Here is a 19,009-nt window from a genome sequence, read left to right on the forward strand (position 1 = left end):
TCTCGATGCGAATCGACGTTTCGAGAACCACGCGCGCCAAAAGATAAAAAGCCGACAGTGCGGACGCCGCGGCATTCGATTCTGCGACGCTCGCCGATGCATTTACGTCACTTTGTTGACCGCTGTCTTCGCGCCTCTGTATTCTTTTCAGTTGTTAGGGGAGCACAAGTTCGCTCCAATAAACTTATTTCTTTTCCAAACAACTGCATCATCCTTGGCTTCGTGACAATATTGTGCCTTTCTTGCGGCTCTTTTTTTTGATGGTATGGTTTTGTTGTTACTTCTTTATTATGCCTTGTGCTTTTGTGTCATCTTGTGGGCTCAATATTCCATTGTATATCGGTACCTGTTATAATCACTCCCATCTGCAACACACTGTCCAGGCCTTGAAGGTAACCAAAAAAAAAAATAAATACTTTCACTGACACAATCTTTTGCATGGCGTTCAATAGGTTTCCTATTATCATTACAAAACATTAGATATATTTCGTATGCGTACAGCATAATATACGTGAGGAAAGGAATGCTTGCTATATATTTGATATAAATGAGGAAGTGCAGTGGCCCTAAAAAGTATCACTGTTTTCCTTTTCTAGCTTCATGAAACATGTAGTGAATTTCGTGTAACTCAGTGTACCGTTTTTGATGTCAACTTATTTTATTTATATAAATCCTCATGCCACGTATACGGCAAATCTGCAACTTTTCACTGACATCTGATAATAATAGGATCAAAAGGTTTACCTAAGTGAATATATATTCCTTTGCAAACAGTTTGCTCTCAAATGTACGAAGTATTTTCTCCTTGATATCAAGTAGAGCGGTCTCTGTCCGTTTTCTACATTTGAATTCACGATGTTGTCTGCAATTAGTGTTTTACATTGTGGGAAGTTAGGTGCTCTTTCACTAATGGTTCTCTATGCAAAAGATGGGCAATACTGAAATATGTATGCAATTGTTGAAGTCCATTTGGTTACTCCATATAATAACAAGCGCGTCTTGCACAACTTTCTTTTTATCTGGATACAAAATGGTTAGAAGCATTCTTTTACATATAAGAACAAACTTAGTGGTAATAAACAATACCAACGTCCTGAATTATTGCATCACTGACACCAAGGTAGCATGGCGAGAGAGTGTTTTTGCGGCACATAAAGTGTTGAGCTACCTGTTTCTAAACTGGTGTCCAGAATAAACAATCTTTTCAGGATAGAAACATAAAGGAATCACTAGAGCTTTACACTTGTTGTCTGATGGTCTGTTAAAATTGCCTACATGTAAGAAATGCTGATTAAATTTGTAAGCAAGTTCAGCCCAAAGAAGACGTCTCAATTTATGTTGATTTTAGGAAGCTCGAAGGTCTTTTTTTACGAATTTTATTTTATAAAGTTAACCGAAAGGAGCCTGTGGTTGTCTATAGATACACCTTACTCTAGTAGGTATGCCTAGATTTCCAGGCATGTGTTTACTTTATTTTAAAAGACCGAAATACATAATCCTTATGGTTTGTTTCTCGCGAATGCTGAAAAGATTGTTTTTTTAAGACAGCATCTCTTAAGTCGACCACATGTTTTTGGCTCTCCTATATTTATTAATAACACTATTCGGAAGGGTAGGTTGTAAGTATGAATGATCTTTTTAAACCAGCCATGTGCCTTAGATAGACTAGTTTTGTTGTATACGCTCTGTACATCTGTTTTCGCAATTCATGAGCAAAATCACTATACACTGTCAGCGTTTCTATTTCTTGTAAATATTTCGTTGGTTCATTTGGGTTCCCAAACAAATACAGGAAAAACTGGCAACTGTTCACACATACTGGGCGAAAGAACACTGGAACATAATTTGTCCATCCATAAATAATTGTATCCAGATCTATTATCTTTCTGAAGGCTGATTGACTCGTGAACGTAGGCCAATATTATTTTCACATCAATAAGACATTGTTATTTGGTGAACATTCCAATGGACAGAGATATATACAATAAAGTCGACATTTACAACAAACCAGATTTGCTGCCATTTACAACAAATAAGATAAGTTTGCTGTAAATGGTGGTAAAGCCTGAGTTGCTTAGGGAGCAAATGCATTTAACAATTCCTTCTCTTGTTGATCAAGCACTCATTGTACATCTTCTGACTCTCCGACCAAAAGTTGGTGCAAAAACGCTGTAATGCTTCTGACCAATTCGTCTTGCTCCCCCCCCCCCCTCCTATAGATTGAATGCTGAGTGCGATTTGGCGGAATTGGAAAGTGCCGTTGCTTGTGACAGAAACCGAACACTCAAGTTTGGACAACAGATCGGCTAGGGAGCGGTGTTTTAAATGCAGAGCATTTCAGTAACTCACGATGTCACCCGCGTTGGCGTCCGTAGTCCGCACCATCCTTGTCCCTACTATATAAAAAAACACCATCCGGCGCCAGGTTTCGATCCCTCGACCCTGCGGGCGGAACGCAATGAACCTTGTGCTGTACCGACTGCGCCACAAAGCCGACACAGAATGTGACGCTACGGACGCGCCTTATATCGTTGACTCATTCACATTACTGCTGACGAGCGCTCTCTCGTCAGCAGTTGCCACAAGTGCAACAACATTAACGTAACGCAAACTACTTAACGTCGTGCGCCCCCGGAAATGCTCCGCATTTGATCGTGCCCCTCGCGACGGGGATGTTTCTGTGTGTTTGGAGAGGCGCGAACGAGTTGGAAGCATTTCTGCCTCTAGCCGGCCGCGTGGCGCCATCTGCATGCTTCTCCGCGAGACTCGTAGTGCGGGAGATGCAATACCGCGCTCCGGTCGCCGGTTCACGCAACGCGTTTGGTTGCGAAGCACGTCGCCACGGCCTCTCCACTGGCGGCCGGCCACCGCAGGTATCCCTGATAACGCTCAATACTCCAGCGCCTTCGCGGCTCTACAGGCGTCGGGGCCTGTAGTGAAGTCCGCGCTCTGCAAGTCTCAACTGCCTTCGCCCTGCTCAGAAAACAAATGACAAAAAGAGGGGGTCTTCATTTGGCCATCTTTTTTCTGGTTGAAGTGACTTGCTAATCATGTGTAGGAACTTGGAGGATTCCACTGGGCAAGTATTAATGGATGCGTTCAGCTCGTCGTTGAAAACTGCTTTTAAAGGGGACGCATACATTATCTCGTGGGCAAGTTTGAGACCTCTTGGCAACACGACGTGCTCACTGGACTAGTTGACAGTCCACAGCGTAGAGTGACCATAGAAAACAATAACAACCGCGCTGGGAAAGACGATGATTTTCTTGGCAAAATGTGGGAAAATAGGCTCCACTACAGCGTCAATTTCCCAAATCGGGGCTCTGGAGGACCATACCGGGACACATAGGGCACATCGTGCTGGCTTGTCAGTGTCCTCCAACACGCAAATTGTGTATAATGCTGTCTGGTGGCCAGCAGGGTTTTCAACAAGCGTAGATAAGGCAGCGCCGTATATAAAAATATCTCCACTTTTACAGTCAAGCGTAGCACCACACTGCTTCAAAAAGTTGATTCCCAAGATGACGTCATCTGTATTCCGCGGGAGCACAGTATACTCTCCTCTGAAGGAGATATTCACAGAACATACTCCAAGAGGGTGCAGCCACTCACAACCCACACCAGGAAATGTAACCACCTTGTCCCACGTAAACATCACCTTACGTCCAAGCCTGTTTTTAAAATCAACGCTCATCACAGACACTGTTGCACCCGTATTTACTAAGGCCATTGTTCGAACATTATCAACCACAATTTCAACTTTGTTTTTTAGCATGAGGACAGGCAAAGGTAAACCCTTTGAAGGCAGTCGGGTGAGAGGATTGTTAGACGTAGTTTCCCCAGCGACCTCACCTCCACTATTCACACCATCTAGTTTTCCGGAAGCGGCGACCTGCGCCGAGGCGAAGTAGAACGTCGCCGACGGAATGTGGGACGTATAAGACTCCAGTCCGAAGCGGGCGAATTATGATGTGCGGGCGGCTGTCCTCTAGGAATAGATCCTCTCGGCCAGTGACCATTGTAGCGTGAATCGTCAGCCTCCGAGCGGTAGAACGTGCGTGGTGGTTCGTACCTTGTCGCCTGGCGTCGGCGACGTCTGTGGCGGAAGATGTGGCCGGTAATGCCACAGAAGTAGCAAACAGAGCCCTCGTGGATGCGGTAAGTCAGGTATTCATCATTCGCGCCGCAGAAACGTAGAGCATAATGGTAGCGCGTTGGCAACGGCGAAGGAAGTTCTCCGAAGGACTATATCCCGTGAACACGCGGCTACAACCACGCCTAGGAATATCAATTCGGGAGGCAATGTTTCGGTCGTTGATAACAGCGCTGTAGGGCTCAAGAGCGTTCGTTAGCACCTGTTCTGTCAATGATTCTTCGCGCTTACGACTGCGGTCGGAATTCTCCTGGTATTCTTGGTGTCGCAACAGTTATTCGTGCACGATATGCCGAATGGTGTCACCCAAGTCAGACGGTGGGCAGTTTTCAACACAGGCCATGGTAGTCAAGTTAGCCAAGCGAACAACTTTTGGCGTAATGCAGCGCTGCTTCAGTTCCTCGAATGGGTGGCATTGCTGAATGACGTCCGCTGCTGACTCCAGATTCTTTATTTCAAGCAGAAAATAATAAACGTCTTCTGGAATTCCTTTCAAGAGGTGGCCTACTTTGTCTTCCTTCGACATTTGCGGGTTGACAACTCGGCAGAGCTTAAATATTTCCTCGATGTAGGTGATACACGTCTCGCCAGAAATTTGTGTCCGCTGTATTAGTGTCTGTTCGGCCCTTTTCTTTTTTGCGGCGGGGTCACTCATAAACGAGTGGTGATTTCTTCGACGAAGCAGTCTAAAGTTGTGAACTTGCCTTCGTTGTATTCGAACCAAGTGAGCGCTATTTCATCCAGAGAAAACACGACGTTAGCGAGCTGAGCAGGGGTATTCCAGCGATTGTATCGGTTCACCCGCCCGAAATGCGTGAGCCATTCTTTAACGTCTTCCTCAGCGTACGCACAGAACTTTCGTGGTTCTGGAAGCAGATAGCAGATGGCCACTGCCGGTGAGTTAGTAAGACGGCTGTCCGCAGGCGGAGACTTGGTATGGGGCGCTAGTGGTAGGCCAGCAACGCGTCGGCTTCGGCGCAAGTCTGGGAGGTGCGTCGTAGCTACGTACCCCGCCTCTTACCAAACTCTTACGTCCGGGAGGGATTTGTTCATGAAAGAGCGCAGGCTCCGAAGGCAGGGGAACGTCAAGCACCGTAGAGCACGACGCGAGCAGAGATCCGGCTCCTCCTTCCCCTATTCCAGAGAGCCCAGCTCCCGCATCCTCTTTCTTCCCTTCAGCTAATCCAATCCACTTGGCCAAGCCAATGTTACAGAATAGGTTTACCGTTACAATATAACTATGATACCGTTGATTATTGTCGAAGTAGCACATCTGCCCTTTTCTTTGGAAACTATATAATAATTATATTCTCTCTCCTATTAGGATACTTTTTTCAGTTGCGCTGATTAACAAATATATTTTTGTGGTACAGATCCCGATTGACCTATAGCGTTGCAAATAAAAAGCTCCCACAAATATCTCTGTAAAAAAGATGAACTCTTTGGAAATCAATTTCCCGAAAGTCAAACTTCCCTCCTAAGGGAAAAAAATTCTTTACAAAACAATTTACTTTAGTGGTAGCAACATTACTATAGTGGCCCACCTGAATTTCTGGGTGTGTGATATTTGCATAAAATGTTGCGGGTTAAATATCTGAAGTAGGTTTGCCTGAAGTTTCTCTGGTTGTAGCCTTGCTGAGTCATTTTTATCATAATTTTTAAAGAAGCACTCCAAGCTTCTCTTATTAAAGGGCTCGTTTATGCCATACATAAAAGCTTGTTTGTGGTACTATGACCAATACATGTTTCGAGCAAAGTTACCTCTTTAAAACTTTTCGTTTATTTATTTTAATCATTTCAGAGAACATTCCACGGTACTTGTTTTTGTTAACTGTAATGTAACCACAAATTCAATGTTTATAACAGCCGGTTGGCGCCATGCTACAAAAATGAAGTAATACTCGATAAACATACCCTTTCACTAATGGAAAAACTCATTAATTATGCGGAAACTTACCCACTGCTGCGTAAAAACAGCACGGTTACTTACGTTGCTCACCGACTACGTAACAAAAATGGTAGGTCATCGTGTTCCCACCCCGCTGAACTCTTTTTGAGATACTGGAATAAAGATATCATTATGCACTAAGCGTGAATTGTGTTCATTGCTTGTTTCTGAGGTTCCCGCTTTGTAAAATGTCTTCTTTCTCTGTAAGAAAGCGCAACATGGCTGTTCACGGGCTCTTAATCAATTTTGTACTAGGTGTAATTTTGATAGTTCCCAAGGTAATTTTGTGGGTTTGTGTTTTGTCCATGCTTTTAAAAGACATTTTTTAAATATAATATTGGATGCAAATATTTTGCTTGATATGTCAACTTCGAAGATTTTGTGGTCGAAATGTCCGGCCATTTTTTTGTATTTGCAGAAATATTGCATTTCTGTGTACCCGCTTGGCCTGTTCTGTTCCGGCCGTCGAAGGTTGTGGCGTAGGCTAGTCAAGCTATGATTAGCTTTTACTTCGGGTGACCGCCCCTTCTATGAGGAAAAATCAACTCCAAAGAAAATATTTGAATTTAAATCGCGACATATAGCTACCTGCTATTGGTTAGCCCTTGCGAACTGAAGAAAGTATCAAATATGAAAAAAAAAAAACAGGTTTGCGGTCTCATGATGCCGCAATAGACCAGACGTACGACTATGCCATGGTTGATTACGCCTACTGCTTGAATGCCCCTGCAGCAAACTGTGTAGTCGCGCAAAACAATTTATTGAGAACTTGCTTTTGAAGGTAAGTCGCGCTTGTTGTGAACAACGGGACGGGCACAGGAAAAAAAAAACGTAGACTTTCACGTTAAGACGGCGCACTAACAACGGAGTTATTCGGAACAATTCAAAAACATATATACAGAACGACACAGAACGCAACAAGGAATTCCAGATAGATGGCAAGGGAAGTCAGATGGGTGAAATATACAGGTAAAAACATAGCGGTGCTCGAAGCCGGTCCACGTGCTGTCGCAAAAACATGATCCTCTGTGTTCACAACAACCGCAATGTACCTTCAAAAGCATGTTACACACACTAGCCCGACATCAACCTTTAATGAAGTTCATATTCAGAACTTTTTCAAACATATAAGGACACGCCACCACCACATTTGTTCTCTCATTATCTCGATGTTCTCGTATCCATACACTTCGGCGATGTCGGAGTCAGAGGCATTCCAAGCTTTGGTACATTTAAAAATATCAAAGCTATGAGTGTGTTGCTTCAGGTCTGCCATAATTTCCTCTATTACATTTCTCACGCGTTGAGCGTTTAAATGATATAACAAAAGTTCATTGTTGGGAGAATGAATGAGATAGCTTATTGAAGTAATGAAACAATTAGCTGAGTAATAAAATGACGAGTGTAAAGAGGTTATTAAAGTAGTAAATTGTGGGAAAACAAGCTCACACGATCATACAAAAGTCTTCCTCTGAGGCCGTCTCGATCGCAAGACTGTCTGACTCGTTCCTGACAAAGAAACTGCCATCAGAATATTATGTGAACCTATAGCTCACCGCACACGCCTTGGAATAGTGGACCTAAAGCAAATCCGTCTTTCCGTCCTCTCGTTATCAGAAAATTGATCGCCTTTAACACTATCTATCAAGGTAGCCCATTCACCCAGTCAAACGTCATTCAAACGCAAGCCCGAAACACCTAGGCTAAGTATTTGGTACGTCGTTCCGGCGTAAAAGGACCCGATTACGCTTTCGACGTCGCAATCAAATAAAATAGGCAGATATAGAAGTCCACCGATGTGTTTTCTGTTTCTACAACAGTTTTTAGTGAGCGGTCAGCCTTGAGGTGTTTTATTGCCTCTATATCTGTATTACTGGAGGCCGTTGAGTTCAAGTTTTAGCTGCATAGATTTCTCTCGGCCTCCACAACTGCCGACATGTTTGCCCTCCTGTGGAACTTCTGGTTGTCTTTGTCCAGAAGTTTATCAAGGTCTCAAATAGTTCGTAAAAGGTATCTGAGATGTGCTGAACCGAGAGTTCTATCACAGTAACAGCTTGCAGCAGGTCAGACATTTCATGAATTAGCTATGTGACACCGTGAGGTTTTGTTCATGTAGGTTAGTAGTTTTTCTTAATTACAACGTAACTGCTGGTGGCTGGGCCATTCCACGAAACAGTGCCCGTCCGCAATTCGCGTATCTCAGAGATCCCTTCGCTTGGTAATATTTTGAGATAAGCAAGCGCTTCCTAATCCCAGCACATTTTCTCAGTTGTAGTATTGTCAGCACTCAACATTTATAAATTTATTTTCTCCGCCGTCTTCCCCAGCAAACCACTAATATCTCCATGACGTCTCAAAAATATCTAAAGGTCTATCTCCTAGCATCTTATCTATTAGACATCCGAAGTACATGCAACGCTTTTATCAAAAATTTGCGATGTAACAATATATTGCTGGTACTTTATTTTGAGACCTTATATTGAATATGTAAAGACGTAATCTGGATGTTGCTGATGATTATTGTGGCCGATATTTAAACGTATATCGCAGAAATAATTCAGACGTTCCTGGTAGTTACGTTTTTTACTTGATGCATGTCATCGTACTTACACTTAAATCATCTCTTTCAGATATCTTTTTTTTTCACCCACCCCATAGACGTACAGGAGCCCCAAAAGATAAACGAGGCCCGCATTCATGAATTTATGCGGCTGCCAACATAAATAGAATATGAGGGACATAATTTATTTTAGAAGGAATTTTAAAAGTAAAGTAGAGGTTGCGGGCTAGGCACACGGTGGAGAAATCCCATCAGAACCTCCTACCCGTGGTTTATTTACTTTTTGGGGCACCTGTACTTTTGTACGGTTATCAAAGGGTAATAAGATAAGTCAATGTAGGTGTTTTCTAAATAATGAATACCTTTTTGAAATATAAGTGTATACTGCGGTGTAAATAAATTACACTCAGCAAACGCCTGCAGACAATTTGAGTCCCATAGTAGTTTTTATCCATTAAAACCACATGTTGTGTTTTTATTTCTACGTTGGTAATAGATTACAAATACTTTGCTGACAAATCACTCAGGAAACTGCAGCCACATAAGATTACGAAAAGAAAAAAACTCAACCTTGTATAAGGGATGCAATGCCGGAGGAACAGGAGAGCTGGTGGACCCTCATCTTTTGTTGGAGACCCAGCTGTTCACCTGTAGTGGATTCCTCAACTGCCGTCTTGAGGTATCCATGGTTCCCAGGACCGGTTTGTTTAGTTCGATGGCTTTCAACTTCCTACAAAGCGGACAATGTAGCATGCTTTTCAACCGGCGGTAACCGACTTCGCGAACTCGGCATCTACAGCGCGAGCTCCTCGGTGGTTCCCACTTCTGACGCGAGCGTACAGGAACTGGCAAGTTGAACAGCACGCGGGAGATCACGCCACGAACGCTGGGTGAGTGTTGTGGAAGCTGGAGTTGTAGGAGGCCCGGTGCTTTCACAAAAACCACGCTCACGTGCGCTAGATATTTAGTATACTTTTTGCGAGATATCACATAGCGTAAACCCACTCCTGTGCTTGCGGGATGCCGGGCTCTCCTCAAAAGCCACAAGGTCACGTGCGCTCGGTTTTTTCTTGGCGTGGTTTTATTTCCTTCCCTTTTTGCGAGACCTTCACGTGGCGTAAGCCCACTTGCATGGAGGATGAGGCCAGCGCACTCATCACGAGACTAAGAGCTAAATAGCTCTGATGTTAAAAGTTCTGAAATGTTAGCGAAAATGATAAAAACCATTCGTTATGGTTTCTAAGTATTTTCTCAAAAAACGCGGCACCATTTTTTCAAAAAAATTCTAGCCCCACCAAGCCACACCTACCAGTTATAAAGCATCTGTACCACCCTGTGTGAAGAAGATATGCGTATATTTCAAAATTGGCTGCGCTTTACGTTTGGGAGTTGCTTTATTTTTTTATGACTTTAGATGGTTTACAATTATTTCACGTTTATTTCAGCCTTTTATTTAATCTGCTGCATGGCTGCAGCATCACAATTAATATTATCACTGTGCTTTAGGCTGTGCCTAGCGAGTTTTAATGTTTTCTAGCTATGCAACACTGTTTAGTTTGGTGGCAGTATTAAAACATTTCGCAAAACCAACCCAAAGGGTTGGTTTTGCGAAATATCGGTGCGACATGAGGTAAAAAATTATGTTATGGTAAATGACGTCAAGGGGGGGGGGGGGCTGTCCGTGCAATGGGCACAGCTTTTTTACATGAAATAAAAGGCCTATTCTGCCAAACATAATATGAGTGTTCAAAAATGTGTCTCCAAATTTACCACTTTCTTTTGTTTCGGAGGAAACACTGAATGAAAAAATTACATTCCTTAGTGCCATACACTTGTATTACACAAAACTCTGAATCCAACGGGCAGGTAATAACTAAAGCACACCTCCTTAATTAAAACATAACCTGTTCTGCGGTCGTGGTGGTTCACGAGGCCTAATAAACTGCCGTTGCCCAACGCGGAATTATGAAGAGGGAGTTTAGTTTCTTCGTTTATTTTCCTGTTTAAACTTCTATAATCTAATGTTTTGAGATATAAAACATACTACGTGTGGGCTTGTGAGTGTATGTTTGAATTTCGCGTCTTTCGTAAATGTGCTCGTCGAAGTAGCAATGCAAGCTAGAAACAAGTAACAATTTTTTTCCATTTACCTTCAGTGACTAAAATGCTCTGGAATGAATTCGTTTACTACATCTCTAGATTCACGGCTGATATTGCCCTTTTTGTTGTCTTTGCCATTACCGTCGTCTGCGGCATTATTTCTATACTCCCAGTTAGATTTTGCCTCCCCATGGTCTCGGTGACTGATCAAAACGAAATAATGACGTTGCTGCAGAAGCTCGAGCCGAGAGATTCGACTCTACTCGCTTGGATAACCGACGACCAATGCTTTGAAGCAGGTGATGAATGGGGACAGTTTTTGCTGGATGTTAGGTGTATTTACACTATTTACATAAATCCAAGTATTTATATCACGACAGAATGACGGTTACACTGCCACTCTGCCCCAGAATCTTGTTCAGCCAAGATCTATACTAAAATAAATCCCTCTCGACCAAACCCCTAACAAAACCCAACACTCTGATTATGATCTCGTAAACCACGCCTCCAAAGGAGGCGTTCAAGAAACAGCGAAAGCCCTTCTCAACATGATTCATATGGAGCACAGATTCGGCACAAGAGCCAACTAATCTTAATCATGTCCCCACCTGCGGTCACAAGACCCCACACTCTCCCTCACATGCAACTCTTGGTGCGTTTCCAGCGTACGTTATTGCAACCGACAAGCAAAGAAAGGACATCTGCTACCCAAAATCACTGACCGCGCACAGTGGTCACACCATTAGATTGAGCGGGCGGCATCTGCTCAAAAGTCAAACCCAAACGATTAGAGCATTTTTGGCGCGGCTAACATCTTGCAATCCTGCCGCATCGCATTTGTCCGCGCGCGCTCGCCGTCACAATCACGGGTTCGTGGCTAATTTCCTCCCAGACTATGGGACCCTTCTCCCCGCCACCTCAATGGCGGGAACAGCTGCTCTCCAACAAGGCAAGCATTCTCGAGGCGAATGACACATGAACGAACAGCACGTGCGCCGGCTTCGCAAATCATCAAAGTAAACGGCGCGCGCCTTTTCGACAAAAGAATCGGCATCCTTTCGCTTCCTGACAGCTAGTCAACCTTGACGTGCACGCTGTTCGTTTACTGAGAACTGAGACCTCCCAATCGAGCTGACCGCATACCAACACCACAAAGGTACTCGGGCGAAGCGCCCCATCTTTTGCCACACAAAAGGAAGGAACACGAGGCATGAACTCGGTGCCCCCAAACTTCGCGTCGCTGCGGCTACATGAAAGCAACACAGTATGGCAGTTACAAGCGGAGCCACAGCCGATACATGAGCCATCGACGGTTTTCATTATTTGAATGAGGATCCCGAACTCAACAACTCCGCACAAAGAATGTTGTCCGTACATTAGCTTTACATACAGTACCTCTCAATGCAGGGTTTCGTAACTAGAGTAATAACTCAACAAAAACCACACTCAAACAGCTACGCATGTCTTACGTGCAATGCTCCACGTATTAGGCGCAGTATTACATTCCCCGTCGTCTAAGACATTACCACAATATTGCGACGCACACGAACGCTACTAACACTTACAGCCAGCCAACTGTCCCAGCAACGAATACCACACGACACACCTAGTGCCTTGGCCTTGCCGTGCCCTCCGCAACATCAAAAAAAAAAAAAAAACGAAAGCGCTTACCCACATGTACAGGGCCGGTGAGAAGAAATTCGTGCCACCCTCTATATATAAAGGCAACCAATCCCACGAAGGCTCAAAATATTCAAACTTGACAACTGAATGAATAGCACCATGCACACTTAAACTTTAGGCACGTGCAGGAACATTCTTTCATTCTAAGGAAAGAAAAAAGCACACAAACAATCTCAAATCTATGAGGCTACGCCTGTACCGATAACAAAACGCTTAAGAAACTCACCATCTCCTTATGCCTTCACGGAGGACGGTTCTCCCAGAATGCGCAACAAAGATTGTTCAGCCCCGTTGCGGTTCAATTGCATGTCCACTTGCGAGGTACTCAAATTTTCTTTTTGAGTACTTCAGAGACTAGTTTGCACACAAGCTCCACAGTGGGCCCCCACTTCTACATTCCATAGCCCACCATGACAACATGCCAATAAATGCAAATAATTAGAAACAGTCCCCTTTGTACCCAAAGGCCAACTCCCTACGATGCTGCAGCAGCAGCTCTAATGCGCAACAAGACAGCGTTAAAATCGCCAAGCTGCGCTACTCGCATATCACACGTCTTACGACAACTGAACTAAAACCAACACATGCACAAAAAAATAACAAGGGGAGAATAGCAGTACAAGTAAAACTAACAAAAATCCTCATCTGAGCTAACCCTACACACAAAAATGCAAAACACGCTAACAACTAAGTGTGCACCAAACAACACTCACCATCCCTGTTTAGCACAGTAAACAATTCTGTGCAAATACCCCTTCCAGGGCGCCACGCACCGACCGTTGCACGGAAGTTGATTGCACTCCATGCACCACCAGCAGATTCTAAACAAACCCTGGATGGGCTCACAGTGTCCTGTTCTCCCGGAGGAAAGGGAAATCCACCCTGCGGTAACGCATACGACCTTGGCACGCATGCGCTGCCACACGTGCCGCAGGCTTTCATATTCTCTGGCGAGTCTCAATTAACCTACGGGTAAGGCTCTGCGGGCTGCCTGCGCATTCATGCTTCATGCATGCAAGCTCAACCATTAGGTGCGCTGTTCAGCTGCCCTTACATGACACCTGGCTCCTCTGAGATAACCATGCTTTCTACAGCTTCTCTCGATGTCTGCACCAGGTCATCTCTAGAATAGTGGCCATGGTGAACCCGGAGAAAACAAATCAGGGCCCACCTTTGCTTACTCAGGGTTCGGCCGGGTCCCAGTCTCGCCTTAGCGCCGCTCACGCCGGACGGCTAGGGCCGTCCTGTCTGGGCCTCGCACTTCCCGCCGCCCTGAGCTGCAGCTCGCCAGGCCTCCTGCTGAGGTGAGGTGTCGCCTCGTTGAATTGCGGAAGCCGCAGCCCTGAGCCGGTGCTCGCAATCCTCCCACTGAGGTTTCGCTTTGTCAAATCGCGGCTTCCACCGCCTGGAGCTGTAGCTCATGAGGCCTGCCGCTGAGGTGTCGCTTCGTTGAATCGCGCTGCCCATTCGCTGAGCCGCCGCTCACGAGGCCTCCCTTTGAAGTGTTCCCTCATTGAATGACAGCTGCCGACGCCCTGAGCTGAGCACGCGAAGCCTCCCATTGAGGTCTCGCCTCGTGGAATCGCGGCTGCCGCTTAGCTGTTCCTCGTTGAATCGTGACTTCCGCGCCCTCAACCGAGGCCCACAAGACCTCCCACTGAGGTGTCACCTCGTCGAATCGCGGCTGCCGCCGCCTTTCGCCTTCGCTCACGAGGACTCCCGCTGAATTTGCGCCTCGTTGAGTGGCGGCTGCCAGCACTCTGAGCCGTAGCTCAAGAGGCCTCACACTGAAGTGTCGCCTTGTCGAATCGCGGGTGACGCTGCTCTCAGCCGGAGCTCACAAGGCCTTCCGAAGAGGTGTCACCTCGTTAAATCGCGGCTGCTGCCAACTTGAGCCAGAGCTTATGAAGAGCGCCGGAGAGGTGTTCCCTCGTTGAATAGCGGTTGCCGCCGCCCAGACCCGGAGCCCACAAGACCTCCTACTGAGGTGTCTCCTTGTAAATCGCCACTGCCGCCGCTCTAAGCCGGAGTGCATGAGGCCTCCCGCTGAGATGTCACCTAGTTCAATCACGGCTGCCACTGCCCTATAGTTGCAACTATGAATTAATGAAGACTGACACCACTGGAGCTATGTTGATACTTTAGTCCTGTGAAACTTCAAGGATTTGACACCGAGCCGACCGTGGTTACAGATGGTCGTCTGTCTCTCGTAAGTTTTGTACACATAAACAACATTAAAAGTGAGATGTGAGACTTCATACGTTTGGCCAGTGTATCTGAGAAAAATCCTATACGCTGTCCTTACTTGCTTCTGTGTTTTGAAACGTACCTTTAAAAAAAGTGGCTGTGCTAGACTAGTTAGGGTGGTCAGTAAAGAAACATTTGAGCTTTGCTTCTTCACTTTCCGCCCATTCCTGTCAAGTGCATTTCCGGCTTCTCTCGACGTTATGTACCAACCATCCAAAGCTGAAACTCTTGTACAGCTTTCCTTAACCAAAGCCGTTTACAACAACGCTATCTTGAAGGAATGAAGAGCGCGTGTAGACGAGAACCCAAAAGAAACAGACAGCAGAGGACAGCGGTGAAAAACAACTTATTCATAATTACACAATTTGTTTTCTTATACCTGGAAACGTCGAATATTAGGGGCGACATGCACTGACGTAAGCACGTATAAAATCGTGGACGGAAAAATGCACCGGCTGCCCCTTCTGGCAACGCGATGGTAATCTGCCGTAGCGATCTGGCTGTGTTTACAATCCCCTGATATTTTTTATCAAAGTAGTGTATCCCACTCGCGCATAAAGGTACACCACTCTGAATGGCTCTCGCGGGATTGTTGTGTTCGCAGCATAGGGCATAGTCAAGCTGTTTTCTTTGACAGCTTTTGCCCTGGAGACTATCTAAGAAACCATTTTTGTTTCTAGAAAATAAAGATGAAATAAATTTCTATAGTAAGGAACAAAACGAAAACCAAAGCATGACGAAGGGTTCACCAGGATGCAAAACCCTGATGTAAGGCAGTGATATCATGCTCAAGGGAGACACATTTTTCCTTTGTCGTTTAGCAGTACGTGAAAATATGTTTCTATTTTAGGAAAGAACCGTGGAATAAAAAAGGTTGTGCGACAATACTCACTTTCAGTTCTTTACCATTTTAGAACAGCAGCTTCAGTAAATTCCATCGAAACGATTGTATTTTGAGCCTACCTTTCTACGCATTATAGCAACCTTGCTTTCGCACAGGTTTGTGTTTCATTTCTGTTTCCCATAAAGCACAAACATAACACCAAAGCGGATATACGCTGAGTGCAAATTTTAGTTAGCGAAGAGCTAACCAAAATACCGTATAATACAATTACAAGTCACCTCACCCGTGCTACAAAGCTTCCTCCATGCCTTAAAATTAGCCCGAATAAAACGCCCATTGTATGCACCATGTTATACTTAGCGAGCATGTCTGCGGCCTGATTCTTTCCTCAGCCAGTCGTGTCTGCAGCTTATGTGCCACCCATGCACTTCACAAAAAGACGTGCTTCATGGCGGGGCTCTTGTGAATATATTTTCCTGTGCTCGATTACTGGGAACAATATTTGTAGGTGTACATTCCCACTCTTACTCATGGAGCAAGTAGTAGTAGTAGTAGTAGCACCTTTATTGGTAAGGAGGGCCAGAGGCAGGTTTAGGGAAGAGGAAGGGGGAGTAGGGGAGGGGAATGCAGCGTATTTTACAGGGACGTGGCAGCTTGCAGGGACCAGAGTCGACCCCAGCTACACTGCCCGTGCTAGGCCACTTTTGATAGCAAACAGCCCTATTTTGTGCAGTAGAGGTTTCTCCATAGTATGATAGTCTTCTGGGGTGCTTGTGGGCGCTTGGAAAGATGTAATGATGTCTGAGCGATGTTGCGAGAAGAAGGAGAAATCCCGAAGGAGATGGTTGAGGTCTGCATATGTGAGGGTATTGCAGAATGTACATTTTAGAGGGAGATTGGGTGAGAGCCATTTTCGTATTATGTGCGGGGTGTAGGCGGCATTTGCTAGGAGCTTGTTGAGAAATACCTCACCGGCTCGTGGCAGGGGAGCAATGCCGGTTAAGTACCCTTGTGGGGTGGCAGCGATGCAGCGGTTCCTCTTGTCGCGTTTATGTCGAAGTAACTGCAGGGAAGGAGGTAGCGGTGACGGAGTCGGCGTGCAGGGAACCAGCGGAGGTGTGATACTGCTCTCCTGTGCCGCAGAATGGGCGGCCTGGTTACCCGTGCAAGCTGTCTCATGGCCGGGAACCCAATCAATCCGTACAGATACCCCGTTGCGACGGAGTAGGGCAACATGGGTCAGGATTTGTTGTGTGAGGGGATTGAGAGAGGATTGGCATCTGAGTTCTTGAACTACGCCGAAGGAGTCCGTGAGGATTCGAATGTGGGATGGGGGCATCTGCGAGACGTCGAAGCTTATGTGGTTGAGGGTACCGATGACAGCGTGGAGCTCAGCCTCCAACGGCGTGATGTGGACAAGGTTGAGGCTTGCTGTGCCGCTGAGATCTGGGTTCTCCGAGCAGTGCCAAGCCAAACCGACGATGTGGTCCCTGACGCTGGCATCCGTATAGATGTCAATCTCTCCGGGCAAACGGGACCGCTTGAGCTTTTCTAGGCGCTGTTTGCGCAGCATGGAGTGACTGCGCGGGACTGGTTTCGAAGGTGCATTAGGGGCGACATCCGGGAGAGTCCATGGAGCCATTGGGCTTAGAAGGTTGTGCACCTGCATGGGCCGTTGGTTGTCCCAATCTGAGAGCGCCAGTCCTTGCAGGGTAATAGTCCGCTTGAAGTCCGCTTGCATTCGAGTTTCCTTCATTATCAGATCAATGGGGGGAAGTGGAGCTGCTTGTTCCAGTGCCGTAATTCGTGTATGCCGAGGTAAGCCGGTTATGGTTCGGAGTGTGGCTCTGTGAAGGGTGTGGAGGAATTTGAGATTAGTCTTGCTGAAGTCATATACAGGGGCACCATATTCGAGGGCACCGATGGCCACAGCACGAGCCAAAGCAACGCATGAACTTTGTTGTGCACCGCCGTACTTGTTAGAGATGCGCTTAATAAGGTGAAGCATCGGTTTCCATTGCTTTTTTAATTTGGTTAGCCAGATCTTTGGACTGTTGTGACTGCCCAGCGGGATGCCAAGCAGCCTTATGTGGCCGCAAGTGGCACGGATAGTGTTATTTGCGATGTGGAGGGCGGTTGGTTCCGTATCAGGCGAGGACTTGGTTCCGTGAACAAGGAGGAGTTCAGTTTTTTCAGGCGCCTGCTCAAGCCCGAGTTGAGGCAGATGGTTCTCAAGGCTTGCGACAGCCGCCTGAAGTTCAGTAATCATACTGTCCGTGTTTTCGAAGTCATTACCTTCTGTCCATATCGTAATATCATCCGCGTAGATGGCGAAACGGGCGGATGTGTCTGGCTCGAGTTGACGAGCCATACGGGTCATCGCCAGATTAAAGAGAACTGGTCCGAGTATAGACCCTTGAGGAACTCCTCTGTCCAGAAAGTAAGTACGGGGCGACCAGCCCGGATGGGAACCGTTAAGTTTTATGGGTCTACTCTGGAGAAAGTGGCGCACCCAGTCTTGAGTTTTTTGGCTGGGATACGCTTGGGCTAATTCCTCTAGAATTGCGGTTTGACTGACTCTGTCGAAGGCCTTGCGGATGTCGACGGCTAAAACGTAGTCTGGTAGGCCACAACTCCTTGCCGAGCGGTTGATAACACGACGTAGAAGCCACAGACAGTCGTGTGTACCGAGATGAGGGCGAAAGCCGGTTTGGGAGGGGTGAAACCAGGGTTGAGCGTGTTCGAGGTAGCATTGTAGCCGGGCATGGATGAGGCGTTCTATTAGTTTACACAGAGTAGGAGTAAGTGAAATTGGCCGCAAGTTTGTGATAACATTTGGGTCTTTGTTTGGTTTGGGAATGGGGTGGACAAGGGTGAGTTTCAGGTAGTCAGGGACCTCACTCATCTCCCATAGCTTGTTCACGTGGGCTAGTAGTCGTGTCAGGGTAAAATCGTCCATGTTCCTAATTTGTTGCCAGGTGATGCCGTCATGGCCAGGTGCAGAACGTACTTTTCCCTGCATTATGGCCGCCCGGAGTTCTGCCAGAGTGAACGGAGAGCCTAGGTCCTCGCTTGAATGGGGGACCTGGATGACCGGTAGTGAGGGGGGCTGGGTGAGTGATGCCGTGGGGAAGAAGGTAGAAATAAGTTGGTGCTCTACTGTGGCTGGATCGTCCGTCGTGCAAGGGTGGAGAACAGTGGTTGGGTTTTTTTCGATTTCCCGGCGAGGCCCCTGTACATTCGCCACAGCTTGGAGAGCCCACGTTCCTTGCTAAGTGAGGAGCACAAGTCATTCCAATGAGCATTCATTAATTCCTTCTGATACGAATTAATCAGTTTGTATTGATGCCTGATGCGCATCAGGTCCCAATGGCGATGGCCATTGTAACGGTAGCGGTGGGTGAGCTGCTCGACTCGCTTCCACAAATTCGATAAATGCCCGTCAATGGCAGGGGTGTCTTCATAACAGGTGAC

The sequence above is a fragment of the Haemaphysalis longicornis genome, unplaced genomic scaffold (assembly GCF_048455015.1).
Source record: "Haemaphysalis longicornis isolate Haplotype H1 unplaced genomic scaffold, Haemaphysalis longicornis Haplotype H1 scaffold_11, whole genome shotgun sequence".
NCBI lineage: Eukaryota > Metazoa > Arthropoda > Arachnida > Ixodida > Ixodidae > Haemaphysalis > Haemaphysalis longicornis.